We start from the raw sequence: 22650 nt of genomic DNA, 5'->3' as shown, positions 1-22650 counted from the left end.
TCAGGTTCCTCCTAAAACGCCGATCTTGAGCACTTCTGGGCCGAGGAGGGTGATTCCTACTCCTCAGGTCCATTTGGTTGATCCTCCCTAAACTTCTGCTGCTACCTCTTCTCCCACTGCCGGCCCTCCTCCAAAAAGACAGAGGACTGTTGAGCCTTTTAATTTGGACGCCCCTGATTTTGATGCTGTGGGATTCGTCGATCATCAAATTGCCCCTTATAGTGTTGTTCCTACTAATGATGTATCCATTCTTTGTAATCTGGACTTCATTACCCGAAGCAGTATTAAGATGGCACACATAGGAGCAGCCTTATTCCGAACTGCCCAAGATCTTCCTATTCATGCGACAAAGGCTTTTGTGGAGGAGGCCAAGTCAGAATTCGATAGGATCAAGGGGTTGAAGGAGGAACTTGAGGTGAAGGTGGCAAAGCTGGAAAAAGAGTTGGAAGGTGAGAAGATTCAGGCTACTGCTGCGGTGGCTTCTGCAAATCTGGCTGAGGAGATGGCGCAGAAGCATAAGGAGAGCTATGTCCGGGCTTATGGTGAGATGATAGAGCTCAGGGAGAGGTTGGAATCTGCTCGGGATGATTATGCCGAGCTGCAGGGCCATCTCATGGGTAGTGTGACTTCTGCTTATGAAAATTTGAAGGATCAGGTTCGAGTTTTTGCTCCCGAGCTCGACCTGTCTCTCTTCAGTTTGGATAATATTGTGGAAAATGGGAAAATCGTCCCTGCCCCGGATGAAGATGATGATGATGTGGATCCACCTCCTGTGCCATCCACCAAGGCTTCTGTTGCCCCGACTTCTCCAACTCCTGCAGCTGAGGGCGGTCGTCCCGAGTCTGACCCTGATGTTCAGATTCTGACTCGTCCGGATGGAACAGTTGATGCTGTCCCCCTCCCGACTCGTCCTCTTTCTCCTCGGGATGCCGCTATTGGGGAGTCTTTAAATCCTTTATAGTTTTCTGATTTGGTATCTTATGGCCCGGTTTGTGGGTCTTTGAAACTCTGGATTTTTGTAATTTGTAGCTCTTTTGACTTTGACATTTTAGTTGCTTTTGTTAGCAACTTTTGTTGTGAAAAACAAATGCTTTTGAGCTCTTGAGGTCATTTTTCAGGTGGCCTTCTTAAGTCTTTATAGTAGTTTTACTTTTCTTCTTGATGTGTTTTGTTTGCAATCTTTTGGGGCTTCCAGGAATCTTAAGAGTGTTGCAGCTTTTTGCTGTTCGACCTCTTTTTTGATTTCCTTTGTGTTGGTTTATTTCCTACTTTGGTTGAGGTGACCTTTTGAGGCTAGCCTTGTTCGACTGTTCTTTTTAGTATTCTCATAGAATACTTGTGAATTGATTTTGGGAGAGGTCGTGGCTTTCTTTTGGGTTGAGCTGTGTCCCTTATAGCGCATGCCTTCTGCCGGTCGACTTCTTTCGTTGAGTCTTTTGAGTTATTTTTAGTAATCCATTTTCAGTCGGACCTCACCGGGTCTCTTGGATTTACTTTTTATAACTCTGTCACTTTTGATCGGCTTGGGACAACTTCTTCATGTCGGTCCCTTCTCAGTTATTTCTAGTAATCCACTTTTGATAAGGGCTGATCAGGCCTCTTTCTATGGATTACTTTTTATAACTTTGTCGCTTTGGCTAGTTGGGTCCGACTTTTTCATGTCGGTTCGTCCGAAGTTATTTTTAGCGATCCATTTTTTCTCAGACCTCGTCAGGCTTCTTTCTATGGATCATTTTTTTTATAACTTTTTTTCGCTTTGGTCGATTGGTCCGACTTCTTCATGTCGGTCCATCTCAAGTTATTTCTAGTAATCTATTTTTTAGTCAGGGCTGGCCATGCCTCAGCTTATGGATTACTTTTTATAACTTTTGTTGATTTTGTTGTGATCGGACAGTGAATTTGATCTTCATCTTGCCGACCTGTAGCTTTGTCTTGATCGAGCAGTGAATTTAGTTTTCACTTTGTCGACCTTTGTCGAAATCAAACGATGAATTTGGTTTTCATCGTGGTCGGGCGGTGAATTTGTTTTTCACCTTGCCGACCTGTAGAGGGGCTTTGTAGAAGAAATCTGAAAAGTTTTATTCAAATAGAAAGTAGACAATAGGAAAAATATATACATGTGGGTGTTTACCCTTCTAAGTTAGGTAGTTTATAGATCTTGGCTTGGTGCCTCGTTAAAAAACCTTCTCAGAAAAAAGAGTGCACCTTGACCTAAGATCTTTATTACCTCCTAACTATAATACCTTCTTAGGTTGCAGGCGTGCCACGACCTTGGTAGCTCTCACCCTTCGAGTTCGGACAGCCTGTAGTAACCTTTTCCGAGTACCTCTATGACTCGGTAGGGTCCTTTCCAGTTAGCTGCTAGCTTCCCCTCTCCTGGTCGACTTGTTCTGATATCATTTCGGATTAGGATGAGGTCGTTGTTGGAAAAATTTTGCTGTACTACCTTCTGGTTGTATCTTGAGGCCATTCAACATTTTAATGCTTCTTCCCTGATCCGAGCTCTTTCTCGGATTTCTGGAAGTAGGTCGAGCTCTTCCTTTTGAAGTTGGGAGTTGGCCTCTTCACTGTAGTGGATCGTTCTGGGGGATCCTTCTTCGACCTCTACTGGGATCATTGCATCCATTCCGTAAGCCAATCGAAAAGGTGATTCCCTTGTAGTGGAGTGTGGAGTTGTTCGATATGCCCATAGGACTTGTGGGAGCTCTTCAGCCTAGGCACCCTTTATGTTCTGTAGTCTCCATTTTAACCCGGCTAATATGACCTTGTTGGTAGCCTCTGCTTGTCCGTTAGCCTGGGGGTGTTCTACGGACGTGAATTGGTGCTTTATTTTCAAGTCGGCTACCAACTTTTTGAAGCCTGCGTCTGTGAATTGGGTGCCATTATCTGTGGTAATGGAGTAAGGAACCCCAAACCTTGTGACAATGTTTCTATATAGGAATTTTCGACTTCTTTGAGCAGTGACATTAGTTAGGGGTTCTGCTTCAATCCACTTTGTGAAATAATCTACCCTTACAATGAGGAACTTGACCTGTCCTGATCCTTTGGGGAAGGGCTCGAGGAGGTCGAGTCCCCATTTTGCAAATGGACAAGGTGAGGTTACGCTGATGAGTTCCTCTGGTGGGGCAATGTGGAAATTAGCGTGTTTTTGACATGGTGGACATGTCTTTACAAACTCTGTTGCTTCCTTTTGCAAAGTCGGCCAAAAGAATCCAGCTCGGAGTACCTTTTTGGCGAGAGCTCGTGCCCTGAGATGGTTGCCATAGATGCCACGTGTACTTCTTCTAAAACCTCTTTTGTGTTGGAGGCCGGCACACATTTTAATAGGGGTGTTGAGATCCCTCTCTTGTATAGAGTATTATTTATGATGGTGTAGTATTGTGCCTCCCATTTTAACCTCTTCGCCTCCTTCTTATCTGTAAGGAGTGTTTCTGTTTTGAGGTAGCTAATTATGGGAGTCATCCATTCTTGATCCAGGCCTGTTATGGCTAGGACCTTTTCTTCTTCCGAGATTGACGGGTTCTGCAGTATTTCCTAGATGAGGCTTCTATTGTTGCCCCCTGGTTTGGTGCTGGCTAGTTTTAAGAGTACATCAGCTCGAACATTCTGTTCCTGAGGTATATGACGGACCTCATATTTCCCGAGTTGCCCGAGCTGTTCCCTGGTTTTGTCCAAGTACTTTTTCATGGTGGGATCCTTGGCTTGGTAGCTCCCTGCTATTTGTGAGGTGACTACTTGTGAGTCACTGAAGATGATAAGCTTTTGAGCTCCAACCTCCTTAGCCAGCTTCAAACCAGCTAGTAGTGCTTCATATTCAGCCTGGTTGTTAGAAGCAGGGAACTCGAATTTGAGGAAAAGTTCGATTTGGGTTCCCTGATCGCTTTCTATTATCACGCCTGCGCCACTTCCGGTTTTGTTTGAAGAGCCGTCTACGTAAAGATTCCATTCTCTGGGAGTTCCCGGGGTGTCAGTGTACTCAGCGATGAAGTCGGCCAAATATTGGAACTTGATGGCCGTTCGGGTTTCGTATTGAAGATCGAACTCAGACAGCTTGACTGTCCATTGTAGAATTCTTCCCGCTAAGTCTGTCTTCTGGAGAATGCCTTTCATGGGTTGATTAGTCCGAACCTTGATGGTGTTAGCTTGAAAGTGGGGGCGAAGTCGTCGGGAAGTTAGTATGAGGGCGTAGGTGAACTTCTCTATCTTTTGTTAGTTTAGTTCTTCCCCTTGTAGAGCTTTGCTGACGAAGTAGATGGGTTGTTGTCCATTTCCGTCTTCTCTGACTAGTGTTGAGGCTATTGCCTGATTTCCTACTGCGAGGTATAATACAAGTGGTTCTCCTTCCCATGGTTGAGTCAGAATAGGTGGTTGTCCCAGGAACCATTTGAAATCTTGGAAAGCCTGCTCGCACTCCGTTTACCATTCGAACATCTTTCCTTTCTTTAAAGTGGCATAGAAAGGGAGAGATCTTATGCCCATTCCGGCTAGAAATCTGGACAAGGCGGCCAGCCTTCCGTTGAGTTGTTGTACCTCTTTGACGCAGGTCGGGCTTTCAATGTCGAGTATTACCCGACATTTATTCGGGTTTGCCTCAATTCCTCTTTGTGTGAGCATGAAGCCCAAGAACTTGCCAGCTTCTACTGCAAAGGTGCATTTTGCTGGATTGAGTCGCATACCGTGCTTTCTTATGGTGTCGAACACTTTGGTGAGGTCAGATAGTAGCGATTCTTCACTCTATGTTTTTACCAACATGTTATCTACATATACCTCCATGAGTTTCCCGATATAGTCTACGAAGACTTTGTTCATTAATCTTTGGTAAGTAGCTCATGCGTTTTTGAGTTCGAATGGCATGACGACATAACAATAGTTTGCTTTTGGAGTTAGGAATGAGGTTTTTTCCTGACCGGGTAGATACATTGGGATTTGATTGTATCCTGAATAAGCATCCATGAACGAGAGGTACTTGTATCTGGAGGAGGCATCCACTAGAGTGTCGATATTTGGGAGTGGATAGGGATCTTTTTGGCAAGCTTTATTGAGGTCGGTGTAATCAGTGCACATCCACCATTTCCCATTTGACTTTTTCACTTAGACAACATTGGCTAGCCATAGGGGGTACTTGACTTCCCTTATGAATACTGCCTCCAGTAGAGCTTGTACCTATTCTTCCATAGCTTGGGATCTTTCCGGTTCGAGCTTCCTACGCTTCTGCTATACTGTCTGAGATCCTGGGTATACTGCCAGTTTATGGCACATTAGCTTAGGGTCTATACACGGCATGTCTGCAGCCTTTCATGCAAAGAGGTCGACATTGTTCCTTAAGAGCTGAATTAGAAGTTTCTTTACATCCTCATTTAAGGTTGCCCCGATATTTGTTGTTTTATCCTGGTTATCTCCGATTTGGACTTCTTCGATCTTGCCTTCAGGTTGTGGACGGAGTTCTTTCCGACCTCGAACTCCCCCGAGTTCGATGGTGTGGATTTCTTCCCCTTTGCCTCTGAGGTTCAGACTTTCATTGTAGCAGCGTCGCGCTATTTTCTGGTCTCCTTTTATCGTAGCGATCCCTTCTGGAGTTGGAAACTTCATGTATAGATGTGGAGTTGAAACTACTTCGGCGAGCTGGTTCAATGTTGCCCGACCTATCAGGGCATTGTAGGCTGAGCTTACATCGACTACAATGTAGTCTATGTTGAGTGTCCTTGATCCGGTTTCTTTTCCGAAAGTTATGTGTAGTGAGATGTATCCAAGCGGTTGGATTGGAGTGTCTCATAGTCCAAACAAGCTGTTCGGATATGCTCTAAGTTCTTTCTCCTGCAGGCCGAGTTTATCGAAGGCGGGTTTAAACAAGATATCCACCGAGCTTCCTTGGTCCACCAGGGTGTAGTGGAGGTTTGCATTGGCCAATATGATAGTGATGACCATAGGATCGTCATGTCCCGGGATGATGCCTGTTGCATCTTCTTGGGTGAAAGTAATAGTAGGGAGGTCGAGTGATCCTTTTCCTCCCTCGACATGATATATTTCTTTGAGGTGTCTTTTGCGAGATGATTTTGAGATCCCCTCCTGCGAATCCTCCGTTTATCATGTGAACGTGTCTCTCTGGGGTGTAAGGTGGTCGTTCTCTTCGTCCAACCTCTTCGTCCCTTCTTTTTTTCGAGGCTCATCCGATTTGTTGGCTAAATATCGATCTAGTCGTCCTTCTCTTACCAATTTCTCAATAACATTTTTCAAGTCGAAGCACTCATTGGTAGGATGTTCGTAGATTCGTTGATATTCACAGTATTCTGTCCAATTTCTTCCTCCTTTCTTGATTTTGAGTGGACGAGGTGGTGGTATCTTTTTAGTATGGCATACTTCTCGGTAAACATCCACAAGAGACACCCGGAGAGGGGTGTAGTTGTTGTATTTTTTAGGCTTCTCGCCGTATTGATCTTCTTTTTTCTTGGACTCTTTATCCTTATCCCGGGAGGAGTAGGAGAATCCAGATTTTAAGGTCTCTCCTAGCCGAGAGTTCTCCTCCATGTTGATGTACTTCTCAGCTCGTTCCTGCACTTCATTCAGAGATGTTGGATGTTTCTTTGATATGAAGTGACTAAAAGGTCCTTCTCGCAGGCCATTGATGAGACCCATAATGGCTGCTTCCGTTGGTAGGCTTTGTATGTCCAGGCATGCTTTGTTGAACCTCTCCATGTAGCTACGAAGACTCTCCCGATCTCCCTGCTTAATTCCTAATAGGCTTGGTGTGTGTTTGGCTTTGTCCTTCTGGATGAAAAATTGGGCAAGAAATTTCTTAGCCAGGTCGTCAAAACTTGTGATGGATCTGGGGAGCAAAGTGTCGAACCACTTAATTGCTGTCTTTGTCAGTGTTGTTGGGAAGGCCTTGGATCAAATAGCATCTGAGGCATTGGTGAGATACATTCTGCTTCTAAAATTGCTGAGATGATGGCTTGGATCTGATGTGCCGTCGTACGGGGTCATGTCGGGAGCTTTGAAGTCCTTTGGGACTTTGGCTTTAATGATATCTTTGGTGAATGGGTCTTGGTCTTTGTGGGGGCTATCTTCATGACTGGATCGGGTAGTCTTGGTTTTGAGATCGGCTTCAAGCTTTAGGAGCTTGTCCTCTAACTCTCGGCGTCGCCTAGTTTCCCTTCGTAGGTCCCTCTCGGCCTTCCGTTGATGCTCAGCCTCTTTTTCGAGCTGTTTGAGACGATCTTGTTGAGCTTGAAGCACCTCAATGATTTCTGTGCTTGGCGAATTCTTGTCTTTATTTGGCTGAGAAGTATCGTTTGGTGTGATGTCCGCGTTCTTATGCGGCGTTCTGTTCTCTAAATCAGAATTGTGGTCATTGTCAAGGTTGTCCGCCATGATGATGGGATGACTTCCAGGTTTCCCGGCAACGGCGCCAATGTTCCGAGGGTTACCTGAAACTGTAGGTCGATCTTGGACGAGATCTTTTGTACTGGTCGGAGCTGTTGTGTCCGACTTGTTGGGCTTAGTTGGTGGTGCTGATCCTTCGTCATCGGAGGGTGGTGGTACCTGCAAGGGACTTCGATGCTTAAGTTAGCAAGGTATTAAGCAGTTTTTTAGTAGAATCAGAGTATGAGTTCTACCTGGGTGCTCCAGTGCATTTATAATGGTGTGGAGTGACCTTTCTAGAGATAAGATAGTTATCTTATCTTATTTTTGAGTGGAGTTATCTTTATCTTTAAGGGAACCGCTGTTATCCTTCTAGACTTGGGCTGCCTTTGGACTTAGGTCGTGTTCCTCTGTTTGGGCTCTTTTTGAGTTTCTCCTGGTGATTTGGCCAAACTATTTAAGAAGAGGTCGGGTAATCCTGACCTAAGAGGTTGGTCGACTTGTCGTCAATCAGTCCGGGTCATATAGCTAGACCCAGGGCATGAACAGTACTCTTGGGAGAGTCTGGATGAGGTTGAATAGGCCTTTGTGAGTGTTTTAGAGGAGAACTGGGGGGAGCCTCCTCATCTAGACACGAAGAGGTTTCTAGGAGATCCTTCCCTCCTCCGAGCTGAGCTGGGTAGTGTCCGACTTCTTTTTCTAATGGCTTTCTTCTGTTATTTGCTGATTTACCCTTTATTTATTTGTAACTTTTTCGTGGTTCCTTTTTCAGAAATGGTGAAGTCTAGTGACTCTATGAGGGCCTTCCGTAGGGCTAAGACGGCAACTACTGCACAAAACTTATCGGCAAAGGCTTCGGGAGAAGGGTATTCTCAGGTGCCTCCGAAGAAACCGACTTCTGATGCTTCTGGGCCGAGGAAGATTATTCCGACTCCTCAAGTCCGGACGATTCCTTCTAACCCTTTTCAGCCGACTTCCGGTGCTGCCTCCTCTCCTACTACTGCTAGTCCTCCCCCAAAACGTCAAAAAACTGTTGATTCTTATGATCTAAATGACAAGGATTTTGATGGTGTGGGTTTCGCTACCGAACTGATTGCTCCTCATGGTAAGATTCCTTTAGATGATGTGTCAATCCTTCATCACCTTGACTTTATTACTAGTAATAGTGTTTGAATGGCCAACATGAGTGCGGCCTTGTTTCGTGTGGTTCGGGACTCTCCCGTTCACGCGACTAAGGCCTTTATGGAGGACGCCAAGTCCGAATTTGAAAGAATTAAGGGTTTGAAGGATGAGCTTAATGCTAGGGGTGATTAAGTTGGAGTTGGATCTGGAGAGGGTAAAGTCCCGAGCTACTAAGGCTGAGGCAGTTGCAAATCTGGCTGAGGAGACGGCAAAAAAAGTACAAGGAGAGTTATACCCGGACCTACGGCGAGCTGCTGGAAGCTAAAGAGAGGCTCCAATCGGCCCAGGATGATTACACCGAGCTTTAGGGACATATTGTAAGTAGTATGACTGATATGTTCGAGATCCTGAAGGCTCAGGTCCAAGTTATTGCTCCCGAGGCCGATCTCTCCTTGTTCAGTATGGATAATGTAATGGTGGATGGCAAGATCGTGCCTGCTCCTGATGATGAGGATGAGGGTCCTCCTCTTATGCCACCAGGGAAAGCCTCGGCAGCTTCAGCCTCTTCCGTCCCTTTAGAGGGCGACCAGCCAGAGTCCGAGCCCGACGTGCAGATCTTAAGCCGTCCATATGGAACTGTTGATGCCGTCCCGATCGCGACCATTCCTTCTCCCCCAGCCCAGAATGCTACTACTGGGGAAAATTTGGATCCCTTATGACTTTTGTGTATTGTTATAGTTCGGCTTGTGGACTTTAAACTTTGTTTTTTGTAAATCCCTTTGTGGTTGACTTTTTTGACATTTGGTTGCTTCTTAGCAACTTTATTTTTCAAAGCAAAACACTTTAAAATCTGAGGCTGCCTTTTTAGATGGCCTTTTGAGTCTTTAATGTTTTATTCTAATGGATATGCTTTGCTGATATGTTAATCATACCTTTGCAACTTTTGTGGATTTTTACAAAGGGTTGGTATTTTTTCTGTCCGACCTTTTTTGCAGTGTGGGTTGTTTGCCATTTGGATCATGCCTTGCTTTATCTATTCTCTGCTTGGGCGAAGTGATCCTTGGGTGTCTGAGCTAACTTGTCCGACAACTTTTTAGTGTTCTTATAGAACCTTTTTAGTTTGTTCGAACGACTTCTTTGTAGCCCTGTTTTGAGATTGTTCCTTTGTTTGAGCGAGCTGTTCCCCTTTTAGCTAAGCACGCCTTTTTGACTTTTATTACTTTCTCGAGGTCGTGCTTGCTTTGCTAGGTCGCGCCTTGAGTTGATGTTGACGTGAGCCTTTTAGTCATGTTCCAACAACTTTTTAGGTAGTGTTCCAAGGGGAACCTTTTCTTTATAGTTTGTTTGGACGGCTTTTTAGCTCTGTTTGTACTTTTGCTTTTTTAAGTAGTGTCTGAGAGTTTTTTATAGCTAGGCACTTCCGTCTTTGCCTTTTAGCCTTTCTTTGGTTTTTGCGAGATGTCTTCGTCCTTTTTTAGTGATCCTTTCGTTGCTCCGACTTCTCTGTCGGACCTTAAGTTATTTTTAGTAATCCATTTTTAGTCAGACCTCGTCAGGTCACTTTTTATGGGTTCCTTTTTATAACTTCTTGCATTAATATGCTTCTATCGCTTTCACCTTGCCGACTTCTTTGTAATCGGTTGATGAATTTCATTTTCACCTTGCCGACCTTTTTGTAATCGGACGATGAATTTGATTTTCACCTTGCCGACCTCTTTGTAATCGGACGATGAATTTTTGCATTTTATGAGCTTAGATTAATGCGTCTTGGTAGGAAACTTTTTAGGGAATTGGTGATTTTTATTTGAATAATAAATAAAAATGTAAATATAAGTATGTACATATGAGTGCTTACCCTTAGAAGTCGGGCAGTTTCTTAGATCTCGGCCTGGCGTCTCATTAAAAAATCTTTTCAGGAAAAAGAGTGCCCCTTGACCTAAGATCTTTACTTTTCTCTAGCTATAGTACCTTCTTAAGTTACAGGCATGCCATGACCTTGGTAGTTCTCGTTCTTCGAGGTCGGACACCTTGTAGTAACCTTTCCCCAGTACTTTTGCTACTCGGTATGGTCCTTTCCAGTTAGCTGCTAGCTTCCCTTGTCCTGATCGACCTGCTCCGATATCATTTCGGATTAAAATGAGGTCATTAGTGGTGAAGCTTCGCTGGACTACCTTCCGATTATATCTCAGAGCCATTCGATGCTTTAGGGCTTGCTCTCTAATCCGAACTCTTTCTCGGACTTCTGGAAGTTGGTCGAGCTCTTCCCTTTAAGCTTGGGGGTTGGTATCTTCATTATAGAGGATCATCCTAGGAGATCCTTCTTCTAACTCAACGGGGATCATTGTCTCCATTCCATAAGTAAGTCGGAATGGTGATTCTCCTGTGGTTGAATGTGGTGTTGTCCCATATGCCCATAGGACTTGTGGGAGCTCTTCTGTCCAAGCTCCCTTGGCGTCCTGTAATCTTTGTTTTAACCCGGCCAGTATGACTTTGTTGGCGGCTTCTGCCTGTCCATTGGCTTGTGGGTGCTCTACAAAGGTGGTTGGTGCTTGATTTTTAAATCAGCTACCAGATTTCTAAAGCCTGTGTTGGTGAATTGAGTACCATTATCTGTGGTGATGGAGCATGGGACCCCAAACCTTGTGATAATGTTTTTGTATAGAAATTTCCGACTTCTTTGGGCGGTGGCGTTATCTAACGGCTCTGCCTCAATCCACTTTGTGAAGTAGTCTATGCCTACAATGAGAAACTTGACTTGTCCGGATCCCTGGGGAAAGGCTCCAGGGTGAAGTAATGCAGATGAGCTCCTCAGGTGGAGTTATGTGGAAGTTGGCAGGCTTCTAACATGGTGGGCATGTCTTTACAAACTCTGTTACTTCTCTTTGCAAGGTCGGCCAGTAAAAACCAGCTCGGAGTACCTTTTTGGCAAGAGGTCGTGCCCCAAGGTGATTACCGCACATGCCACTGTGGACTTCTTCGAGAACTTCCCTTGTAGCGGAGGTCGGGACATATTTTATGAGAGGTGTAGAGATTCCTCTCTTATATAGGACGTCTTGTGTTATGGTGTAGTACTGTGCTTCTCGTACTAGCCTTTTTGCCTCCTTTTTGTCTGTGGGAAGTGTTTCTGACTTGAGATTGTTGATTATAGGAGTCATCCATCCTTGATCTCATCCTGATATGGCTAGGATCTTTTCTTCCTCCAAGGTTGATGGACTTTGAAGTGTTTCTTGGATGAGACTTCTATTGATGCCCCCTGGTTTGGTGCTGGCTAGTTTTGAGAGTGCATCAGCTCGGGCATTCTGTTCTCGGGGTATGTGTCGGACCTCATATCCCTTAAATTTTTCGAGCTGTTCTTTGGTTTTTTCAAGGTATTTTTTCATGGTAGGATCCTTAGCTTGATAGCTCCCTTCTATTTGTGAAGTGACTACTTGGGAGTCGCTAAAAATGCTAAGTCTTTGAGCTCTCACTTCTCTAGCTAGCCTCAAACCAACCAGTAGTGCTTCATACTCAGCTTGATTATTTGAGGTAGGGAACTCGAACTTTAAGGAGTGCTCGATTTGTGTTCCCTGATCGCTTTCTAAGATGACGCCTGCACCACTCCCTGTTTTGTTTGAGGAGCCGTCCACATAAAGGCTACATTCTGTGGGGGTGCCCGGGGTGTCAGTGTATTCTACGATGAAGTCTGCCAGGTACTGACATTTGATAGCTGTCCGGGCTTCATATTTGAGGTCGAATTTGGATAACTCAATTGCCCATTGTAGGATTCTTCCAGCTAAGTTTGTTTTCTGTAAGATCCCCTTTATGGGTTGGTTGGTCCATACTCTGATAGTGTGAGCTTGAAAGTATGGTCAGAGTCGTCGGGAAGTGAGTATGAGGGCGTAGGTGAACTTTTCTATCTTTTGATAGTTTAATTCAGCCCCTTGTAAAGCCTTACTGATGAAGTAAATGGGTTGTTGCCCACTTTCGTCTTCTCTGGCTAGTGCTGATGCTATTGCCCGACTTCCTACGGTGAGGTATAGTACGAGCTCTTCATCTTCCCGTGGTCGGGTAAGGACAAGTGGTTGTCCCAGAAATTTCTTGAAATCTTGGAAGGCTTGTTCGCATTCTGGGGTCCACTCGAACCTCTTTTCCTTCCTTAATGTTGCATAGAAGGGGAGAGATCTTAAGGCTGATCTAGCTAGGAACCTAGACAGAGCCGCTAGTCTTCCATTGAGCTGCTGGACCTCTTTGATACAAGTTAGACTTTTCATGCGAAGTATAGCCTGGCATTTATCCGAGTTTGCCTCGTTCCTCTTTGGGTGAGCATGAAGCCCATGAATTTGCCAGCTTCTACCGCGAAGGTGCACTTTGCGGGGTTAAGTCTCATGCCATGCTTTCTTATGGTGTCAAAAACTTTAGTGAGGTCGGATAGCAACGATTCCTCACTTTGTGTTTTTACCAGCATGTCATCTACATAAACCTCCATTAACTTCCCAATGTGGTCGGCAAAGACTTTGTTCATCAATCTTTGGTATGTAGCTCCTACATTTTTAAGTCCAAATGGCATGACTATGTACCAGTAATTTGCCTTTGGACTTAGGAACGTGGTCTTTTCTTGGTCGGGTGGATAGATTGGAATTTGGTTGTATCCCGAATAAGCATCCATGAAAGAGAGGTACTTGTATCTGGAAGAGGCATCCACTAGAGTATCTATATTTGGGAGCAGGTAGGGGTCCTTATGACAGGTTTTGTTGAGGTCGGTGTAGTCGGTACACATTTTCCACTTTCCATTTGACTTCTTTACCAAGACGACATTGGCTAGCCATAATGGGTACTCGACCTCCCTTATGAATCCTGCCTCAAGTAAGGCTTGTACTTGCTCTTCCAAAGCTTGGGACCTTTCTGGGCCAAGCTTCCTGCGCTTCTGTTATACTGGCCGAGATTCAAGATACACCGCCAGCTTATGGCACATTAACTTGGGATCTATGCCGGGAATGTCTACGGCCTTCCATGCAAAGAGATCGGCATTATCCTCTAGGAGATGTATCAGTGGCTCCTTTAAGTCTTCCTTTAGGGTTGCCCCTATATTTGTTGTTTTATCCTGGGCATCCCCGATCTGGACTTCTTTGATTTCACCTTCTGGCTGAGGGCGGAGCTCTTCGCGAGCTTGGATTTTCCCGAGTTCTATAGTATTGGTTTCTTTTTCTCTGAGGTCGCCTTTAGGGTTCAGACGTTCGTTGTAACAGCGTCGCGCGAGTCTTTGGTCTCCCTTTATGGTAGCAATCCCTTCGGGAGTGGGAAACTTCATGCATAGGTGTGGAGTGGAAACCACAGTGGCGAGCTGGTTTAACGTTGTCCGACCTATTAATATGTTGAAGGCTGAGCTTACGTCGACTACAATGTAGTCTATGCTTAACATCCTAGACCGAGTTCCTTTCCTAAAGGTTGTGTGTAGTGGAATGTACCCTAATGGCTGAATTGGGGCGTCTCCTAGCCTAAATAGACTATTTGGGTATGCTCTGAGCTCTCTTTCTTGTAAGTCGAGTTTGTCGAAGGCGGGTTTGAACAGTATATCCGCAGAGCTTCCTTGGTCGACCAATGTTCGGTGAAGGTTGGCATTGGCAAGTATTATGGTAACGACCACAGGGTCATCATTCCCCGGGATGATGCCCGCGGCATCTTCTTGAGTGAAGGTAATAGTGGGGAGGTCAACCGACCTGTCTCCTCCTCCAACATGGTACACCTCTTTAAGGTGTCTTTTGCGGGACAACTTAGAGATCCCTCCTCCTGCGAATCCTCCGTTTATCATGTGAACATGCCTCTCAGGGGTGTAGGGGGGACGTTCAGCTCGTCCGACCTCTTCGTCCCTTCTTCTCTTCTTTGGTTTGTCCGTTCTGTTGGCTAAGAACCGATCTAATCTTCTTTCTCGGGCTAGTTTTTCTATGACGTTCTTTAGGTCGTAGCATTCGTTGGTAGGGTGCCCGTAGACTCGGTGGTACTCATAATACTCTGTCTGACTGCTTCCTCTTTTGTGTTTAATCGGACGAAGGGGTGGGATCTTTTCAGTGTTGCATATCTCTCTGTAAACATCCATAAGGGACACCCTGAGGGGAGTTTAGTTGTGGTATTTTCTGGGTTTTTTAGTAGGTTGGTCTTCTTTTTTCTTGGACTCTTTATCCTTGTCCCGAGGAGGGTAGAAGAATATGGCTTTTGAGGTTTCTCCTAGTCGAGAGTTTTCCTCCATATTAATATATTTTTCGGCCCTTTCTTGTACCTCGTTCAGAGATGTTGGATAATTTTTTGATATGGAGTGGCTAAAGGGCCCTTCTCTTAGGCCATTGATAAGACCCATGATGGCTACTTCTGTAGGCAAACTTTATATGTCCAAACATGCTTTGTTGAATCTTTCCATGTAGCTGCGGAAGCTTTCCCGATCTCCTTGTTTAATTCCTAGCAGGCTTAGGGCATGCTTGGCTTTGTCTTTTTGGATGGAGAATCTAGGTAGGAACTTCTTGGCGAGGTCGTCGAAACTTGCTATTGACCTTGGCGGCAAGATGTCGAACCACTTTATTGCCGTCTTGGTTAGAGTGGTCGGGAAAGCTTTACATCGGATTGCGTCTGAGGCATCCGTAAGATACATCCGACTTCTGAAATTACTGAGATGATGGATTAGATCAGACGTACCGTCATATAGTGTCATGTTAGGGGCTTTAAAATCCTTCGGGACTTTAGCTTTCATGATCTCCTTTGTAAACGGGTCTTGGTCCTTGTGGGGACTTTCCTCGTGGCTATATTGGCTGGTCTTAGTTTTGAGATCAGCTTCGAGCTTTAGGAGCTTGTCCTCCAGCTCTCGGCGTCATCTTGTTTCTCTACGAAGGTCTCGCTCGGCCTCCCGCTGCCGGTCAGCTTCTTGCTCCAGCTGTTTAAGGCGATGCTGTTGTTCTCGGATAGCTTCCAAGATTTCGGTGTTTGGGGGTTGTTTATCCCCCTTGTTTTGAGGTGTATCTTTTGGCGTGGCTTCCGTGTTCTTATGCGGCGTTCTGTCCTCCAAGCCAGAGTTGTGATCATTGTCAAGGTTATCCTCCATGATGAAGGGATGACTTCCAGGGTCCCCGGCAACGGCGCCAATGTTCCGAGGGTTACCTGAAACTGGAGGCCGATCTCGGAGGAGATCTGTTGTGGTGGTCGGAACTGTCGTATCCGACTTGTTGAATCTGATGGTGCTGCTGATCCTTGATCACCGAAGGGTGGTGGTACCTGTAAGAGATTCCGATGCTTAAGTTAGCACATGCTTCAGGCAGGTTTTTTGTGTAGAATATGAGTATGAGTTATACCTGGGTGCTCCAGTGTATTTATAGTAGTGTGGAGTGACCTCCCTTTGAGACAAGATAGTTATCTTATCTTATATTTTGTGGGTGGGTCCCCTTATCTTTGGCCAGCCGCCTTTAGGTGGGCTGTGATCTTCTGCTTTGGGCCTACTTGGACCCTTATAGCAGTTTGGCCGACCTTTTTAGGAAGAGGTCGGTCATCTTTGTCTTCATCCAACCCGGCTCACCTAACTCGACCCATGGTATGAACACTGTCCTTCTCTTATTCTCCTAGATGCCTTTATCTGTATATCGCTTTCGACTTCACGCTTTATCTTTTAGTTGTTGATGCATGAGTGATACGACTTCGTGATTTTATTTTTACTCTTTTCAGGCTTCTCGATTAATACTGCTTTCAATTATACTTATATTTATGTAATAAAATTCCCCTTGAGAGTCGTACCACCTTATTATCATTGACTTATGACTCGAGCATAAGGATTTGAATATTAGGATGTTACATTATGGTATCAGAGCAGTTTATCCTCGTGAGCATGAGGGATGGAACTGCTTATATTTCAATGCATACTCTGAGTCTGTGCCTGTGCTAGTTAGTATATCTAACCGATACATCCAGCATAAAGTCCATGAGTGTATCTTTAGTATTTTGAAGCACTTAACTGGCTAGTGTGGAAAAGACCCGAAGGGTGTCTCATGGACATGAATAAAGTAACCGGGGAGGAATTCCCAAGAATGAACGGGTGAGGGAACGCCGTGATAGGAATCTTGGCAGTGGTATATATGAGAATGGTGTGTTAATTTTGGATTGATGAGTGAAACACTTGGAGGTCGATAGTTGCTTGAATGATTTATTTAATTAGGTTTGAGTTGATTGGGATATGATGATTTAGGGCAGAAATGGCTTGTAATTGACATTGGAATATTTGGATTTGAATGGGAATGAAAGTTTGTGAAAATTGAGCACTTGGGTAGAAATTAGAGGATGGCAAATTATTAGGCAGTGGATATTATAGGTTTTAAATGATTAGATAATGTGAGTATAAAGATCAAGGATTTTTAAGAGGATGTGATTGAGTCTCACGATGAGCATAAGCATTATTTTTGTTAGGTTGAGAAAGCTTAGAAGTGGGCCTAGGTTTTGTGATTCGATAGGAGAATATGACACGGATTCATGATTGGATTCTTGGTGGTTAATAATTAGAGTGACGCAGCAGAAGCTTACTGGAGCGTTAACATAGTATGGTAATAATAAGGAATAGTAGGGTGTGACTTGAAATGCTTTATGCTTTGAGTACTTAAAAGGTTAGTGAACTAATGCAGATAATGATTCTAGATAATTGGGATAAATTGTGGCTATGAACCTTGATGGTTCTAAAATGGATGAAGAAATGATCGTTGATACGTAATTGGATTTAGATGATGAGTGAGTGAAAGTCGCCGTGTTTGAGAGATGAGTACTATGATATTTGGTCATGGTGACCTTGGATTTAGATTGAGATTTATAATGATTGTTTTTGAAAGACAAAATTGAAAACCATTAAATTGAAATGCTGATGTTGTACTGAGATTGGTTTAAGGGAACCCGTGACGAGTGGTAAACTCCAGTTTTTAGGGGAGGTGTTGTCGAAAATTTCCCAAGAATCTAAAAGAGTGTTGGTTATGGTTTTGAAAATGATTTTTGATTTGAGTAACTTAAACAAAAGAGATGTGTTTCGAATACTTTTATAAATTATTAAAGAAGATCGGATTCTTATGATTTTGTTAACTTGTTATTTCAAACTCGTTTGATTTCTAAAAATGAAGTGAGTTTTGATTAATTAGTCAAAGACTTTAAAATAGCAGTTTATATAAAAATTCAAGGGTTTGGGAATAAGAAAGTAAGTCTGGAGGTGATGTTCGCTCGTGGACTACGTCGGTAAAGAATTTCTCGGTAAAATCGCGTTGCAAGTATAGCTCTACCAACAACAATCCTCGAGTATCAAATTTAGAAAGGGATTTGGTTGTAAGAAGTTCAACTCCAATAGAAATAACCGAAGTATTCAAACCTCGGGTCGTCTCACAAGAAATGGGCAAACATGTGCTTCAACATTGGTTAGAAATCCGGGGTTGTGAGTAATGAGCAAGAATTTAAACTAGGAATCTTAACAAGCAAGTAATCTTAAATTTCAAGGAACTAATTCAAATAACTAAGCAAGATATGAGCAATTCTAAACTAACAAAGTAGCATCCAATATAATTCTATTCTAAAATAAACAAGTAACTATAACTAAGACAAGTAATCAAGAATTTGGGTTTTCAAATATGAATGATAAAAGCAACTCTTGGCTAGGCATGGGGATTGGGGTCACCATCCTTGTCTAATAACCATATCTTGACAATTATGAGGAACCAAACTCATTAAGTCTACTTCTATACTTGAAGTACGTCAAATGGTTTGGTCAACATCAACCCATAAGTTCTAACCTCACTACTAATTGACTTAGTAGTAGGTTAGTGTCAATAGTTATCAAATTGACCACTAAGGGTTCCCAAATCATTAAATCCATTAGACCCAATGACTCAAGTTTACCAAATCCCCTTAGCCTAGGTCAAGAGTAAAGAGAACTACTCCATAATCAAAGTAAACAATTCATCAAACACATGGTGAGCATTATCAAAAGACATGTTCAAATTGCAATTAAATTGAAATTAACAAGTACCCACTAACAATTATCAACATACAATCACTCAAACAACACAATTAATCACAGAAATCATCAATGTAACTCAACAAGTCAAGATTCACAACACTCATGAAATGAGTATAAAATGACAATTGACAAGAATTCATAAAGCTAACACAAGATCTAAGTAAAATTATACTAAGGAATTCAAATTGAACAATTGAAACTAGTAATTAACAAGATCCAAATCAGAATTCAACAAGGGAAGATCAAATTAAAGCTAGATCTAGAGAGGAATAAGGGTTTCTCTCTCTAGAATAACAAAGAACCAAAAACTAGCTAAAAATTGTGTCTAGTGTAAAATGAATGATCCCCCTTCCCCCTAGCATCCTTAGGTCTTTTCCATGTAGAAACAGCTTGAATTTGGGCCTCTTGAGCCTCAGAAATCGCCAGGCACGATTTCCTTTAATGAGGTCACGTGCAGCTTTCTGCGCGTGCGCCGATTGCTTTTGAGATCCACGCGTGCACGCCACTTCTAGCTATCTTCATCCACGTGTGCGCGTGGAGTGCGCGTGCGCGCCAATGCTGAATTTCCCAAAATCTAAATCTTCATGTTCCTTCCTCTTGTGCATGCTTTCTTTCTCTCTTCTAGGCCATTCTTGCCCTATTAATTCTGAAATCACTCAACAAATACATCACGGCATCGAATAGCAATAAAAGAGAATTAAAATATGGCAATTTTAAGGCAAAAGAAGCATGTTTTTCATCATGGAGCAATATTAGGAAAGGAACACAAAACCATGCATTTCTTGTGAATAAGTGTGAGAAATATTGACAAAAACTCCTAAATTCTACACAATATAAACCACAAAATTGGGGTTTATCAAATCTCCCCACACTTAAACCAAGCATGTCCTCATGCTTAAAATAAAAAGACCAAAGATCATGGTGAGAAAGGGTTTATGAAATGCAAACTACCTAAGTGGATGCATGATCTATCTACTTGGTCAAGGGTAAATCTATCCTCCAAGAACACATGTGAGCATATAGGGTGAAACTGATATGTAGTTCATGAATCCTACCAAATTGAACATCACTAAGGAGTGCATATAACTTGCTAGATGAACGCTTATGAAAGCCGGGAACAAAGAATTGAGCATCGAACCCTCATCGGAAGTGTATCCACTCTATTCGCTCAAGTGTATAGGGTTCGTCACTCAATCCTCTCGTAATCATGCTTTCCAAGATTTGTCTTTCATCTAACAATCAACAATTACTTAATGCATGCCTACAAGTATCATGAGGTCTTATTCATGGGTTGTAATGGGACTAGGGTGAAGGTAAGGATGTATATGGTCAAGTGAGCTTAAAATTTGAGTCCTTGATTAACCTAGAATCTCACTAGACACATAGAACAACCGATACAACTATAATACATTACCTAGCTACCCTTGAGTTTCACTTTTTGCATACTCATTCATTCTTTTCAATTCACATCCCATGTGCATTGTTTTTATTACTTTGTCTTGGGGCATCTTTGTCCCCTTTCATTACTTTTTTTTTCTTTTTTTTTGGGTCCCCTTTTTCTTGGGGCTTTATGTACAAAAAGTTTCAATGCATATGGTTCAATCTTTCAATACATGAGTATGTTCCCAAATCCTAGAATTTTCAATTACAAATATAATTACACACCTCTATATCTACCCAAATTTCCCAAGTATACCCTCCCAGTTGAATGATACACATCCTAACTTACCTAAGCTAATCAAGGATCCAAATTTAGGGACATTCATGGTTTTTCGCTTAGGGTTGTTGATGTGCTCTTTTTAAGAATAAAGGGGGTTTATCATAGGCTCAAAATTGGTTAGCAATGGTAGATAAAAGGGTTAAGGCCATTTGGGAAAAGTAACTATTGAAATGATGGCTTCAATCATGTAAATACATTCATACACAAAGTAATGGACATATAGAATCAGACAAAACAAGGATTACAATCATAGAGAAAGATATGCACACAAGAATTGGAATTAATGGTTAGAAAATGTAACCATGCAATAGGCTCAAAACTTACATGCTTGTGTTCTTAGCTCAATCACTATGTTCCAAAATACATTCTTAAAGCAAGTTTACTGCAAACAAATTTTTCAAAAATTTGGTAGAGTACCCCAGAACACAGTTTCTTGGGGAATAAGTTATTATTTTGACCAAGCAACTCTATAGAAACTAACTATCATGCAAGGAGTATTTACAAGCAAGACTAACTACACATGCAATGTACTAACTACTAAGTAAAAGATAAATCCATGGGTATTGAAAGGAAGAGATTGTTACCCATGGAGATCGGTCAAACGACCTCCCCACACTTAGAATTTAGCACGGTCCTTCGTGCTACGAACAATGCGCAAAGGGCGGTCGGGACCGGAACCTTCACTATCCCCTCCTTCAGAGCTCCCATCACTTGGGTTTGAGGTGGATGTGAATATTTCGGGTTTCTCCATGCTAGGGGTAAAACAACGCTGAAGCTTCTTGATGTAAGTGTATCGGCGTTGTTTGCGTCTCTCATATCTATCAAGCTTCCGGTGTAGATCTTCTATCCTTTAATGTGTGGATCTTTGCCGTGGTGGTGATGATGAGGTGGAAGGAATAGTAGATGGGAGGGCTATGTCAAGGCTTGGGTTGTTCATGGGAAGCTGTAAGTATTTTCCACTTGGGACCACATCGCCCTTAGCCGGAACTATAATCTTGCTGTCCTTGACTTCCCATGGAACACCCGTAGCCGCAACTAAGTCAGATACCAATGCTGGAAATGGAAAATTGTCCCAGGTGTGGACTTGACTCATCGCTTGCTTGACAAGAAACGGAATGTTCACCGGTCTCTCCGTGGGAACACACCAAATAAGCAAGGCGAGGTCTGCCGTGAAGGACGACTTGTGTGTGCTAGGTAGCACATAGTGAGATAGGATCTGGGCCCAAGCTCTAGCTTCCACAGTGAGAAAGCAAGCGTCAATGCACTTGGGTCTCATCCGGAGTCGACCATGGATCCAAAATGCCTCTGGTTCAGCAATGACTCGGAGGATCGAGTCCCAATCAAATCCAAACTTTTCTCGCTGACGTAGGACTTCTTGATAGCCATCCATGTCACTTGGTACTGGTAGGACATTAAGCACTTGCTGAATATCCTTTTCTGAAACCGAGACTTGCTTCTGGCGCATGTATACCGATTGAAGAGTGGAAAGATGGTAGTTAGTGTAGAATTCTTCCACCAAAGAGAGGTTGATCTCTCTTGGTTTTCTCAAAAGAAACTCCCATCCTCGCCGTTCAATACGGGGTAGAATATAAGGAGCAACCTTGTCCGGCGGAGCGAGTAGATGCTCAGGATGATAATTCCTTACAGCTATGGAGGGTAACATAAGTTCACAGAACGGTTGGGGAACCTTGAAGAATCTTTTGCCGGTTTGCTCTTTTCATTCTTATCAATAGGAGCAGGTGTCTTAGCCTTCTTAGATAGGGGTTTGGCTCCTAATGATGAGTGCGCCTTAGAGTTCGGCCTTTGGGGTGCCCTTTTTGCAGCCAGTTTCCTTGAAGCTTTCTCCTTGCCTTTCTTGGTGGCCATCCTGAAAAAGGAAGAGAAAGGGGGAGACATTAAACCCAAAGAATCAATTTAACAAAAACATGCAAGTGAAAGATAGTGCCCGAAAAAAATCTTGTAACAAAGTAATCATAGAGACGTGGTTCACAACACTTGGCATGGGATGCAAGAGGAAGTAAAGCATGCAATGGCATGAGAAGAATGATCTTAAGCATCCATAACAAAAAGCAAGTCATGTTCAATGAGTATCTAATTAGCAAGCAAAGTAGACTCAATACGTATAGAAGACAACAAGTGAGTGAGGAGGAGGCACCAAATTAAAAATACATGATGAAAATGAACCAAAATGGCATTCTTGCAGTTCCTCAAACACTTGGTGTGCAATTATCAAGCAAAGAGCAGATATAAGATACTCAACCAATTTGAAGCCCAAAATGAAACATCAATCATCACATAAGCATCACATATTGACAAAGATAAGAAAAATGACAAAATATCTATTAAAGCAAATTAAGCTCAAATTCAACATCCATGGAAAAATAAGAAAAAGGAAAAATAAGCAAACAAAAAGTAAGTAATATAATCATGCAACTAAAAGAGAAACTAAGTA

Source organism: Arachis ipaensis, chromosome B1 (assembly GCF_059453495.1).
Source record: "Arachis ipaensis isolate K30076 ecotype BB chromosome B1, ASM5945349v1, whole genome shotgun sequence".
In the NCBI taxonomy this organism is placed as follows: Eukaryota; Viridiplantae; Streptophyta; class Magnoliopsida; order Fabales; family Fabaceae; genus Arachis; species Arachis ipaensis.
This window is presented reverse-complemented; position numbering follows the sequence as displayed.